This window comes from Carassius auratus, unplaced genomic scaffold (assembly GCF_003368295.1).
Source record: "Carassius auratus strain Wakin unplaced genomic scaffold, ASM336829v1 scaf_tig00040175, whole genome shotgun sequence".
NCBI classification, from domain to species: domain Eukaryota; kingdom Metazoa; phylum Chordata; class Actinopteri; order Cypriniformes; family Cyprinidae; genus Carassius; species Carassius auratus.
In genome coordinates this window covers 24,807-36,190 of record NW_020526574.1, presented here as the reverse complement: position 1 = coordinate 36,190, position 11,384 = coordinate 24,807, and the positions used below count along the sequence as shown (strand labels likewise).

The 11,384-nt window shown below is 39.7% G+C and overlaps 17 pseudogenes; all 17 read right to left on the bottom strand.

The window, feature by feature from the left end:
• Window positions 1–253: 253 nt before the first annotated feature.
• LOC113084531 (uncharacterized) lies at window positions 254–372 on the bottom strand (annotated as a pseudogene).
• Window positions 373–860: 488 nt separating this feature from the next.
• On the bottom strand, window positions 861–978 carry LOC113084533 (uncharacterized; annotated as a pseudogene).
• A 549-nt stretch (window positions 979–1,527) lies between these two features.
• LOC113084532 (uncharacterized) lies at window positions 1,528–1,645 on the bottom strand (annotated as a pseudogene).
• Window positions 1,646–2,435: 790 nt separating this feature from the next.
• On the bottom strand, window positions 2,436–2,554 carry LOC113084540 (uncharacterized; annotated as a pseudogene).
• Window positions 2,555–2,931: 377 nt separating this feature from the next.
• LOC113084530 (uncharacterized) lies at window positions 2,932–3,050 on the bottom strand (annotated as a pseudogene).
• A 489-nt stretch (window positions 3,051–3,539) lies between these two features.
• On the bottom strand, window positions 3,540–3,658 carry LOC113084513 (uncharacterized; annotated as a pseudogene).
• Window positions 3,659–4,563: 905 nt separating this feature from the next.
• Window positions 4,564–4,682, bottom strand: LOC113084550 (uncharacterized; annotated as a pseudogene).
• Window positions 4,683–5,042: 360 nt separating this feature from the next.
• LOC113084529 (uncharacterized) lies at window positions 5,043–5,161 on the bottom strand (annotated as a pseudogene).
• A 486-nt stretch (window positions 5,162–5,647) lies between these two features.
• On the bottom strand, window positions 5,648–5,766 carry LOC113084512 (uncharacterized; annotated as a pseudogene).
• A 550-nt stretch (window positions 5,767–6,316) lies between these two features.
• On the bottom strand, window positions 6,317–6,435 carry LOC113084510 (uncharacterized; annotated as a pseudogene).
• A 794-nt stretch (window positions 6,436–7,229) lies between these two features.
• On the bottom strand, window positions 7,230–7,348 carry LOC113084539 (uncharacterized; annotated as a pseudogene).
• A 360-nt stretch (window positions 7,349–7,708) lies between these two features.
• On the bottom strand, window positions 7,709–7,827 carry LOC113084528 (uncharacterized; annotated as a pseudogene).
• A 488-nt stretch (window positions 7,828–8,315) lies between these two features.
• On the bottom strand, window positions 8,316–8,434 carry LOC113084514 (uncharacterized; annotated as a pseudogene).
• Window positions 8,435–9,339: 905 nt separating this feature from the next.
• Window positions 9,340–9,458, bottom strand: LOC113084549 (uncharacterized; annotated as a pseudogene).
• A 361-nt stretch (window positions 9,459–9,819) lies between these two features.
• LOC113084527 (uncharacterized) lies at window positions 9,820–9,938 on the bottom strand (annotated as a pseudogene).
• A 486-nt stretch (window positions 9,939–10,424) lies between these two features.
• LOC113084509 (uncharacterized) lies at window positions 10,425–10,543 on the bottom strand (annotated as a pseudogene).
• A 550-nt stretch (window positions 10,544–11,093) lies between these two features.
• Window positions 11,094–11,212, bottom strand: LOC113084508 (uncharacterized; annotated as a pseudogene).
• Window positions 11,213–11,384: the final 172 nt, after the last annotated feature.

The following is an 11,384-nucleotide window of genomic DNA, read 5'->3' as shown; positions in this document are numbered from 1 at the left end:
AGGCGGTCTCCCATCCAAGCACTAACCAGGCCAATACCTGCTAAGATTAAGAGATCGGGCATTGACCTCTTTTTTTTTTTTTTTAAGATTATTATATAATTAGTAATAAATTCCAATAATATTAGAGCACTGGTCTTCCGAGGCGGTCTCCCATCCAGACACTAAACAGGTCCATGACTGCTAAGATTCAAAGAATGGGCATTGACTCTTTTTTTTTCAAGATTATTATATAATTTGTGAAAAATTTACAAAAATCTTAAAGCAACTGGTATTACCAGGGGGTCTCCCATCCAATTACTAACCAGGCCCACACCTGCTTAGCTTCCGAGCTCAGACATGATCTGGCATAGCCAGGGTGGTATGGCCATAAGCGAAGACTGCTGCAAAGAGAGAGCTATTTAAAGATCAGCCAATCTAATCGCCGGTACATTATACAGGACCAAACCTGCTTAGCTTCCGAGAGCAGACGAGATCAGGCATAGCCAGGTTGTTACGGTCGCAAGCGAAGGATACTGCAAAGAGAGGACTATTTAAAGATCAGCCAATCAAATCGCCCATACATTATATAAGTAGGAATGAAAACCCAAAAGCTTACAGCACCTGGTATTCCCAGGCGGTCTCCCATCCAAGCACTAACCAGGCCAATACCTGCTAAGATTAAGAGATCAGGCATTGGCTCTTTTTTTTAAGATTATTATATAATTAGTAATAAATTTCCAATAATATTAGAGCACCTGGTATTACCAGGGGGTCTCCCATCCAAACACTACACAGGTCCATGACTGCTAAGATTCAAAAGAATGGGCATTGACTCTTTTTTTTTTCAAGATTATTATATAATTTGTGAAAAATTTACAAAAATCTTAAGCAACTGGTATTACCAGGGGGTCTCCCATCCAATTACTAACCAGGCCCAAACCTGCTTAGCTTCCGAGCTCAGACATGATCTGGCATAGCCAGGGTGGTATGGCCATAAGCGAAGACTGCTGCAAAGAGAGAGCTATTTAAAGATCAGCCAATCTAATCGCCGGTACATTATATAAGTAGGAAAGAAAACCCTAAAGCTTAAAGATCAGCCAATCTAATCGCCGGTACATTATACAGGACCAAACCTGCTTAGCTTCCGAGAGCAGACGAGATCAGGCATAGCCAGGTTGTTACGGTCGCAAGCGAAGGATACTGCAAAGAGAGGACTATTTAAAGATCAGCCAATCAAATCGCCCATACATTATATAAGTAGGAATGAAAACCCAAAAGCTTACAGCACCTGGTATTCCTAGGCGGTCTCCCATCCAAGCACTAACCAGGCCAATACCTGCTAAGATTAAGAGATCGGGCATTGGCTCTTTTTTTAAGATTATTATATTAATTAGTAATAAATTTCCAATAACATTAGAGCACCTGGTATTACCAGGGGGTCTCCCATCCAAACACTACACAAGTCCATGACTGCTAAGATTCAAAGAATGGGCATTGACTCTTTTTTTTTTTCAAGATTATTATATAATTTGTGAAAAATTTACAAAAATCTTAAAGCAACTGGTATTACCAGGGGTCTCCCATCCAATTACTAACCAGGCCCAAACCTGCTTAGCTTCCGAGCTCAGACATGATCTGGCATAGCCAGGGTGGTATGGCCATAAGCGAAGACTGCTGCAAAGAGAGAGCTATTTAAAGATCAGCCAATCTAATCGCCGGTACATTATATAAGTAGGAAAGAAAACCCTAAAGCTTAAAGCACCTGGTATTCCCAGGCGGTCTCCCATCCAAGCAGTAACCAGGCCAATACCTGCTAAGATTAAGAGATCGGGCATTGACTCTTTTTTTTTTTTTTTTTTTTTTAAAGATTATTATATAATTAGTAATACATTTCCAATAATATTAGAGCACCTGGTTTCCGAGGCGGTCTCCCATCCAAACACTAAACAGGTCCATAGCTTCTAAGATTCAAAGATTGGGCATTGACTCTTTTTGTTTCAAGATAATTATATAATTAGTACAAATTTCCAAAAATATTACAGCAAATGGTATTCCGAGGCGGTCTCCCATCCAAGCACTAAACAGGTCCATACCTCCTAAGATTCAAAGATTGGGCATTTACTCTTTTTTTTTTTTTTTTTGCAAGATTTTTATGTAATTAGTAAAAATTGCCAAAAATATTACAGCAACTGGTATTTCCCGGCCGTCTTCCATCCAAGTACTAACCAGGCAAAACCTGCTATATTCAGAGATCGGGCATTGACTTTTTTTTTTTTTCAAAATTATTATATAATTTGTGAAAAATTTCCAAAAATCTTAAAGCAACTGGTATTACCAGGGTGTCTCCCATCCAATTACTAACCAGGCCCATACCTGCTAAGATTCAGATATGGGGCATTGACTCCTTTCTTTTTTTCTTGCAAGATTATTATATAATTTGTGAAAAATTTCCAAAAATCTTAAAGCAACTGGTATTACCAGGGGGTCTCCCATCCAATTACTAACCAGGCCGAAACCTGCTTAGTTTCCGAGCTCAGACATGATCTGGCATAGCCAGGGTGGTATGGCCATAAGCGAAGACTGCTGCAAAGAGAGAGCTATTTAAAGATCAGTCAATCTAATCGCCGGTACATTATATAAGTAGGAAAGAAAACCCTAAAGCTTAAAGCACCTGGTATTCCCAGGCGGTCTCCCATCCAAGCACTAACCAGGCCAATACCTGCTAAGATTAAGAGATCGGGCATTGACTCTTTTTTTTTTTTTTTTTTTTTTTTTTTTTAAGATTATTATATAATTAGTAATAAATTTCCAATAATATTAGAGCACCTGGTATTCCGAGGCGGTCTCCCATCCAGACACTAAACAGGTCCATGACTGCTAAGATTCAAAGAATGGGCATTGACTCTTTTTTTTTTTTAAGATTATTATATAATTTGTGAAAAATTTACAAAAATCTTAAAGCAACTGGTATTACCAGGGGGTCTCCCATCCAATTACTAACCAGGCCCACACCTGCTTAGCTTCCGAGCTCAGACATGATCTGGCATAGCCAGGGTGGTATGGCCATAAGCGAAGACTGCTGCAAAGAGAGAGCTATTTAAAGATCAGCCAATCTAATCGCCGGTACATTATACAGGACCAAACCTGCTTAGCTTCCGAGAGCAGACGAGATCAGGCATAGCCAGGTTGTTACGGTCGCAAGCGAAGGATACTGCAAAGAGAGGACTATTTAAAGATCAGCCAATCAAATCGCCCATACATTATATAAGTAGGAATGAAAACCCAAAAGCTTACAGCACCTGGTATTCCCAGGCGGTCTCCCATCCAAGCACTAACCAGGCCAATACCTGCTAAGATTAAGAGATCAGGCATTGGCTCTTTTTTTTTAAAGATTATTATATAATTAGTAATAAATTTCCAATAATATTAGAGCACCTGGTATTACCAGGGGGTCTCCCATCCAAACACTACACAGGTCCATGACTGCTAAGATTCAAAGAATGGGCATTGACTCTTTTTTTTTTCAAGATTATTATATAATTTGTGAAAAATTTACAAAAATCTTAAAGCAACTGGTATTACCAGGGGGTCTCCCATCCAATTACTAACCAGGCCCAAACCTGCTTAGCTTCCGAGCTCAGACATGATCTGGCATAGCCAGGGTGGTATGGCCATAAGCGAAGACTGCTGCAAAGAGAGAGCTATTTAAAGATCAGCCAATCTAATCGCCGGTACATTATACAGGACCAAACCTGCTTAGCTTCCGAGAGCAGACGAGTTCAGGCATAGCCAGGTTGTTACGGTCGCAAGCGAAGGATACTGCAAAGAGAGGACTATTTAAAGATCAGCCAATCAAATCGCCCATACATTATATAAGTAGGAATGAAAACCCAAAAGCTTACAGCACCTGGTATTCCGAGGCGGTCTCCAATCCAAGCACTAACCAGGCCAATACCTGCTAAGATTAAGAGATCAGGCATTGGCTCTTTTTTTAAGATTATTATATAATTAGTAATAAATTTCCAATAATATTAGAGCACATGGTATTACCAGGGGGTCTCCCATCCAAACACTAAACAGGTCCATAGCTGCTAAGATTCAAAGATTGGGCATTGACTCTTTTTGTTTCAAGATAATTATATAATTAGTACAAATTTCCAAAAATATTACAGCAAATGGTATTCCGAGGCGGTCTCTTATCCAAGCACTAAACAGGTCCATACCTCCTAAGATTCAAAGATTGGGCATTTACTCTTTTTTTTTTTTTTGCAAGATTTTTATGTAATTAGTAAAAATTGCCAAAAATATTACAGCAACTGGTATTTCCCGGCCGTCTTCCATCCAAGTACTAACCAGGCAAAACCTGCTATTATTCAGAGATCGGGCATTGACTTTTTTTTTTTTTCAAAATTATTATATAATTTGTGAAAAATTTCCAAAAATCTTAAAGCAACTGGTATTACCAGGGTGTCTCCCATCCAATTCCTAACCAGGCCCATACCTGCTAAGATTCAGATATGGGGCATTGACTCCTTTCTTTTTTTCTTGCAAGATTATTATATAATTTGTGAAAAATTTACAAAAATCTTAAAGCAACTGGTATTACCAGGGGGTCTCCCATCCAATTACTAACCAGGCCGAAACCTGCTTAGTTTCCGAGCTCAGACATGATCTGGCATAGCCAGGGTGGTATAGCCATAAGCGAAGACTGCTGCAAAGAGAGAGCTATTTAAAGATCAGTCAATCTAATCGCCGGTACATTATATAAGTAGGAAAGAAAACCCTAAAGCTTAAAGCACCTGGTATTCCCAGGCGGTCTCCCATCCAAGCACTAACCAGGCCAATACCTGCTAAGATTAAGAGATCGGGCATTGACTCTTTTTTTTTTTTTTAAGATTATTATATAATTAGTAATAAATTTCCAATAATATTAGAGCACCTGGTCTTCCGAGGCGGTCTCCCATCCAGACACTAAACAGGTCCATGACTGCTAAGATTCAAAGAATGGGCATTGACTCTTTTTTTTTCAAGATTATTATATAATTTGTGAAAAATTTACAAAAATCTTAAAGCAACTGGTATTACCAGGGGGTCTCCCATCCAATTACTAACCAGGCCCACACCTGCTTAGCTTCCGAGCTCAGACATGATCTGGCATAGCCAGGGTGGTATGGCCATAAGCGAAGACTGCTGCAAAGAGAGAGCTATTTAAAGATCAGCCAATCTAATCGCCGGTACATTATACAGGACCAAACCTGCTTAGCTTCCGAGAGCAGACGAGATCAGGCATAGCCAGGTTGTTACGGTCGCAAGCGAAGGATACTGCAAAGAGAGGACTATTTAAAGATCAGCCAATCAAATCGCCCATACATTATATAAGTAGGAATGAAAACCCAAAAGCTTACAGCACCTGGTATTCCCAGGCGGTCTCCCATCCAAGCACTAACCAGGCCAATACCTGCTAAGATTAAGAGATCAGGCATTGGCTCTTTTTTTTAAGATTATTATATAATTAGTAATAAATTTCCAATAATATTAGAGCACCTGGTATTACCAGGGGGTCTCCCATCCAAACACTACACAGGTCCATGACTGCTAAGATTCAAAGAATGGGCATTGACTCTTTTTTTTTCAAGATTATTATATAATTTGTGAAAAATTTACAAAAATCTTAAAGCAACTGGTATTACCAGGGGGTCTCCCATCCAATTACTAACCAGGCCCAAACCTGCTTAGCTTCCGAGCTCAGACATGATCTGGCATAGCCAGGGTGGTATGGCCATAAGCGAAGACTGCTGCAAAGAGAGAGCTATTTAAAGATCAGCCAATCTAATCGCCGGTACATTATATAAGTAGGAAAGAAAACCCTAAAGCTTAAAGATCAGCCAATCTAATCGCCGGTACATTATACAGGACCAAACCTGCTTAGCTTCCGAGAGCAGACGAGATCAGGCATAGCCAGGTTGTTACGGTCGCAAGCGAAGGATACTGCAAAGAGAGGACTATTTAAAGATCAGCCAATCAAATCGCCCATACATTATATAAGTAGGAATGAAAACCCAAAAGCTTACAGCACCTGGTATTCCTAGGCGGTCTCCCATCCAAGCACTAACCAGGCCAATACCTGCTAAGATTAAGAGATCGGGCATTGGCTCTTTTTTTTAAAGATTATTATATAATTAGTAATAAATTTCCAATAACATTAGAGCACCTGGTATTACCAGGGGGTCTCCCATCCAAACACTACACAAGTCCATGACTGCTAAGATTCAAAGAATGGGCATTGACTCTTTTTTTTTTTCAAGATTATTATATAATTTGTGAAAAATTTACAAAAATCTTAAAGCAACTGGTATTACCAGGGGGTCTCCCATCCAATTACTAACCAGGCCCAAACCTGCTTAGCTTCCGAGCTCAGACATGATCTGGCATAGCCAGGGTGGTATGGCCATAAGCGAAGACTGCTGCAAAGAGAGAGCTATTTAAAGATCAGCCAATCTAATCGCCGGTACATTATATAAGTAGGAAAGAAAACCCTAAAGCTTAAAGCACCTGGTATTCCCAGGCGGTCTCCCATCCAAGCAGTAACCAGGCCAATACCTGCTAAGATTAAGAGATCGGGCATTGACTCTTTTTTTTTTTTTTTTTTTTTTTAAAGATTATTATATAATTAGTAATACATTTCCAATAATATTAGAGCACCTGGTTTTCCGAGGCGGTCTCCCATCCAAACACTAAACAGGTCCATAGCTTCTAAGATTCAAAGATTGGGCATTGACTCTTTTTGTTTCAAGATAATTATATAATTAGTACAAATTTCCAAAAATATTACAGCAAATGGTATTCCGAGGCGGTCTCCCATCCAAGCACTAAACAGGTCCATACCTCCTAAGATTCAAAGATTGGGCATTTACTCTTTTTTTTTTTTTTTTTGCAAGATTTTTATGTAATTAGTAAAAATTGCCAAAAATATTACAGCAACTGGTATTTCCCGGCCGTCTTCCATCCAAGTACTAACCAGGCAAAACCTGCTATTATTCAGAGATCGGGCATTGACTTTTTTTTTTTTTTCAAAATTATTATATAATTTGTGAAAAATTTCCAAAAATCTTAAAGCAACTGGTATTACCAGGGTGTCTCCCATCCAATTACTAACCAGGCCCATACCTGCTAAGATTCAGATATGGGGCATTGACTCCTTTCTTTTTTTCTTGCAAGATTATTATATAATTTGTGAAAAATTTCCAAAAATCTTAAAGCAACTGGTATTACCAGGGGGTCTCCCATCCAATTACTAACCAGGCCGAAACCTGCTTAGTTTCCGAGCTCAGACATGATCTGGCATAGCCAGGGTGGTATGGCCATAAGCGAAGACTGCTGCAAAGAGAGAGCTATTTAAAGATCAGTCAATCTAATCGCCGGTACATTATATAAGTAGGAAAGAAAACCCTAAAGCTTAAAGCACCTGGTATTCCCAGGCGGTCTCCCATCCAAGCACTAACCAGGCCAATACCTGCTAAGATTAAGAGATCGGGCATTGACTCTTTTTTTTTTTTTTAAGATTATTATATAATTAGTAATAAATTTCCAATAATATTAGAGCACCTGGTCTTCCGAGGCGGTCTCCCATCCAGACACTAAACAGGTCCATGACTGCTAAGATTCAAAGAATGGGCATTGACTCTTTTTTTTTCAAGATTATTATATAATTTGTGAAAAATTTACAAAAATCTTAAAGCAACTGGTATTACCAGGGGGTCTCCCATCCAATTACTAACCAGGCCCACACCTGCTTAGCTTCCGAGCTCAGACATGATCTGGCATAGCCAGGGTGGTATGGCCATAAGCGAAGACTGCTGCAAAGAGAGAGCTATTTAAAGATCAGCCAATCTAATCGCCGGTACATTATACAGGACCAAACCTGCTTAGCTTCCGAGAGCAGACGAGATCAGGCATAGCCAGGTTGTTACGGTCGCAAGCGAAGGATACTGCAAAGAGAGGACTATTTAAAGATCAGCCAATCAAATCGCCCATACATTATATAAGTAGGAATGAAAACCCAAAAGCTTACAGCACCTGGTATTCCCAGGCGGTCTCCCATCCAAGCACTAACCAGGCCAATACCTGCTAAGATTAAGAGATCAGGCATTGGCTCTTTTTTTTAAGATTATTATATAATTAGTAATAAATTTCCAATAATATTAGAGCACCTGGTATTACCAGGGGGTCTCCCATCCAAACACTACACAGGTCCATGACTGCTAAGATTCAAAGAATGGGCATTGACTCTTTTTTTTTTTCAAGATTATTATATAATTTGTGAAAAATTTACAAAAATCTTAAAGCAACTGGTATTACCAGGGGGTCTCCCATCCAATTACTAAACAGGCCCAAACCTGCTTAGCTTCCGAGCTCAGACATGATCTGGCATAGCCAGGGTGGTATGGCCATAAGCGAAGACTGCTGCAAAGAGAGAGCTATTTAAAGATCAGCCAATCTAATCGCCGGTACATTATACAGGACCAAACCTGCTTAGCTTCCGAGAGCAGACGAGTTCAGGCATAGCCAGGTTGTTACGGTCGCAAGCGAAGGATACTGCAAAGAGAGGACTATTTAAAGATCAGCCAATCAAATCGCCCATACATTATATAAGTAGGAATGAAAACCCAAAAGCTTACAGCACCTGGTATTCCGAGGCGGTCTCCAATCCAAGCACTAACCAGGCCAATACCTGCTAAGATTAAGAGATCAGGCATTGGCTCTTTTTTTAAGATTATTATATAATTAGTAATAAATTTCCAATAATATTAGAGCACATGGTATTACCAGGGGGTCTCCCATCCAAACACTAAACAGGTCCATAGCTGCTAAGATTCAAAGATTGGGCATTGACTCTTTTTGTTTCAAGATAATTATATAATTAGTACAAATTTCCAAAAATATTACAGCAAATGGTATTCCGAGGCGGTCTCTTATCCAAGCACTAAACAGGTCCATACCTCCTAAGATTCAAAGATTGGGCATTTACTCTTTTTTTTTTTTTTGCAAGATTTTTATGTAATTAGTAAAAATTGCCAAAAATATTACAGCAACTGGTATTTCCCGGCCGTCTTCCATCCAAGTACTAACCAGGCAAAACCTGCTATTATTCAGAGATCGGGCATTGACTTTTTTTTTTTTTCAAAATTATTATATAATTTGTGAAAAATTTCCAAAAATCTTAAAGCAACTGGTATTACCAGGGTGTCTCCCATCCAATTCCTAACCAGGCCCATACCTGCTAAGATTCAGATATGGGGCATTGACTCCTTTCTTTTTTTCTTGCAAGATTATTATATAATTTGTGAAAAATTTACAAAAATCTTAAAGCAACTGGTATTACCAGGGGGTCTCCCATCCAATTACTAACCAGGCCGAAACCTGCTTAGTTTCCGAGCTCAGACATGATCTGGCATAGCCAGGGTGGTATAGCCATAAGCGAAGACTGCTGCAAAGAGAGAGCTATTTAAAGATCAGTCAATCTAATCGCCGGTACATTATATAAGTAGGAAAGAAAACCCTAAAGCTTAAAGCACCTGGTATTCCCAGGCGGTCTCCCATCCAAGCACTAACCAGGCCAATACCTGCTAAGATTAAGAGATCGGGCATTGACTCTTTTTTTTTTTTTTTAAGATTATTATATAATTAGTAATAAATTTCCAATAATATTAGAGCACCTGGTCTTCCGAGGCGGTCTCCCATCCAGACACTAAACAGGTCCATGACTGCTAAGATTCAAAGAATGGGCATTGACTCTTTTTTTTTCAAGATTATTATATAATTTGTGAAAAATTTACAAAAATCTTAAAGCAACTGGTATTACCAGGGGGTCTCCCATCCAATTACTAACCAGGCCCACACCTGCTTAGCTTCCGAGCTCAGACATGATCTGGCATAGCCAGGGTGGTATGGCCATAAGCGAAGACTGCTGCAAAGAGAGAGCTATTTAAAGATCAGCCAATCTAATCGCCGGTACATTATACAGGACCAAACCTGCTTAGCTTCCGAGAGCAGACGAGATCAGGCATAGCCAGGTTGTTACGGTCGCAAGCGAAGGATACTGCAAAGAGAGGACTATTTAAAGATCAGCCAATCAAATCGCCCATACATTATATAAGTAGGAATGAAAACCCAAAAGCTTACAGCACCTGGTATTCCCAGGCGGTCTCCCATCCAAGCACTAACCAGGCCAATACCTGCTAAGATTAAGAGATCAGGCATTGGCTCTTTTTTTTAAGATTATTATATAATTAGTAATAAATTTCCAATAATATTAGAGCACCTGGTATTACCAGGGGGTCTCCCATCCAAACACTACACAGGTCCATGACTGCTAAGATTCAAAGAATGGGCATTGACTCTTTTTTTTTCAAGATTATTATATAATTTGTGAAAAATTTACAAAAATCTTAAAGCAACTGGTATTACCAGGGGGTCTCCCATCCAATTACTAACCAGGCCCAAACCTGCTTAGCTTCCGAGCTCAGACATGATCTGGCATAGCCAGGGTGGTATGGCCATAAGCGAAGACTGCTGCAAAGAGAGAGCTATTTAAAGATCAGCCAATCTAATCGCCGGTACATTATATAAGTAGGAAAGAAAACCCTAAAGCTTAAAGATCAGCCAATCTAATCGCCGGTACATTATACAGGACCAAACCTGCTTAGCTTCCGAGAGCAGACGAGATCAGGCATAGCCAGGTTGTTACGGTCGCAAGCGAAGGATACTGCAAAGAGAGGACTATTTAAAGATCAGCCAATCAAATCGCCCATACATTATATAAGTAGGAATGAAAACCCAAAAGCTTACAGCACCTGGTATTCCTAGGCGGTCTCCCATCCAAGCACTAACCAGGCCAATACCTGCTAAGATTAAGAGATCGGGCATTGGCTCTTTTTTTTAAAGATTATTATATAATTAGTAATAAATTTCCAATAACATTAGAGCACCTGGTATTACCAGGGGGTCTCCCATCCAAACACTACACAAGTCCATGACTGCTAAGATTCAAAGAATGGGCATTGACTCTTTTTTTTTTTCAAGATTATTATATAATTTGTGAAAAATTTACAAAAATCTTAAAGCAACTGGTATTACCAGGGGGTCTCCCATCCAATTACTAACCAGGCCCAAACCTGCTTAGCTTCCGAGCTCAGACATGATCTGGCATAGCCAGGGTGGTATGGCCATAAGCGAAGACTGCTGCAAAGAGAGAGCTATTTAAAGATCAGCCAATCTAATCGCCGGTACATTATATAAGTAGGAAAGAAAACCCTAAAGCTTAAAGCACCTGGTATTCCCAGGCGGTCTCCCATCCAAGCAGTAACCAGGCCAATACCTGCTAAGATTAAGAGATCGGGCATTGA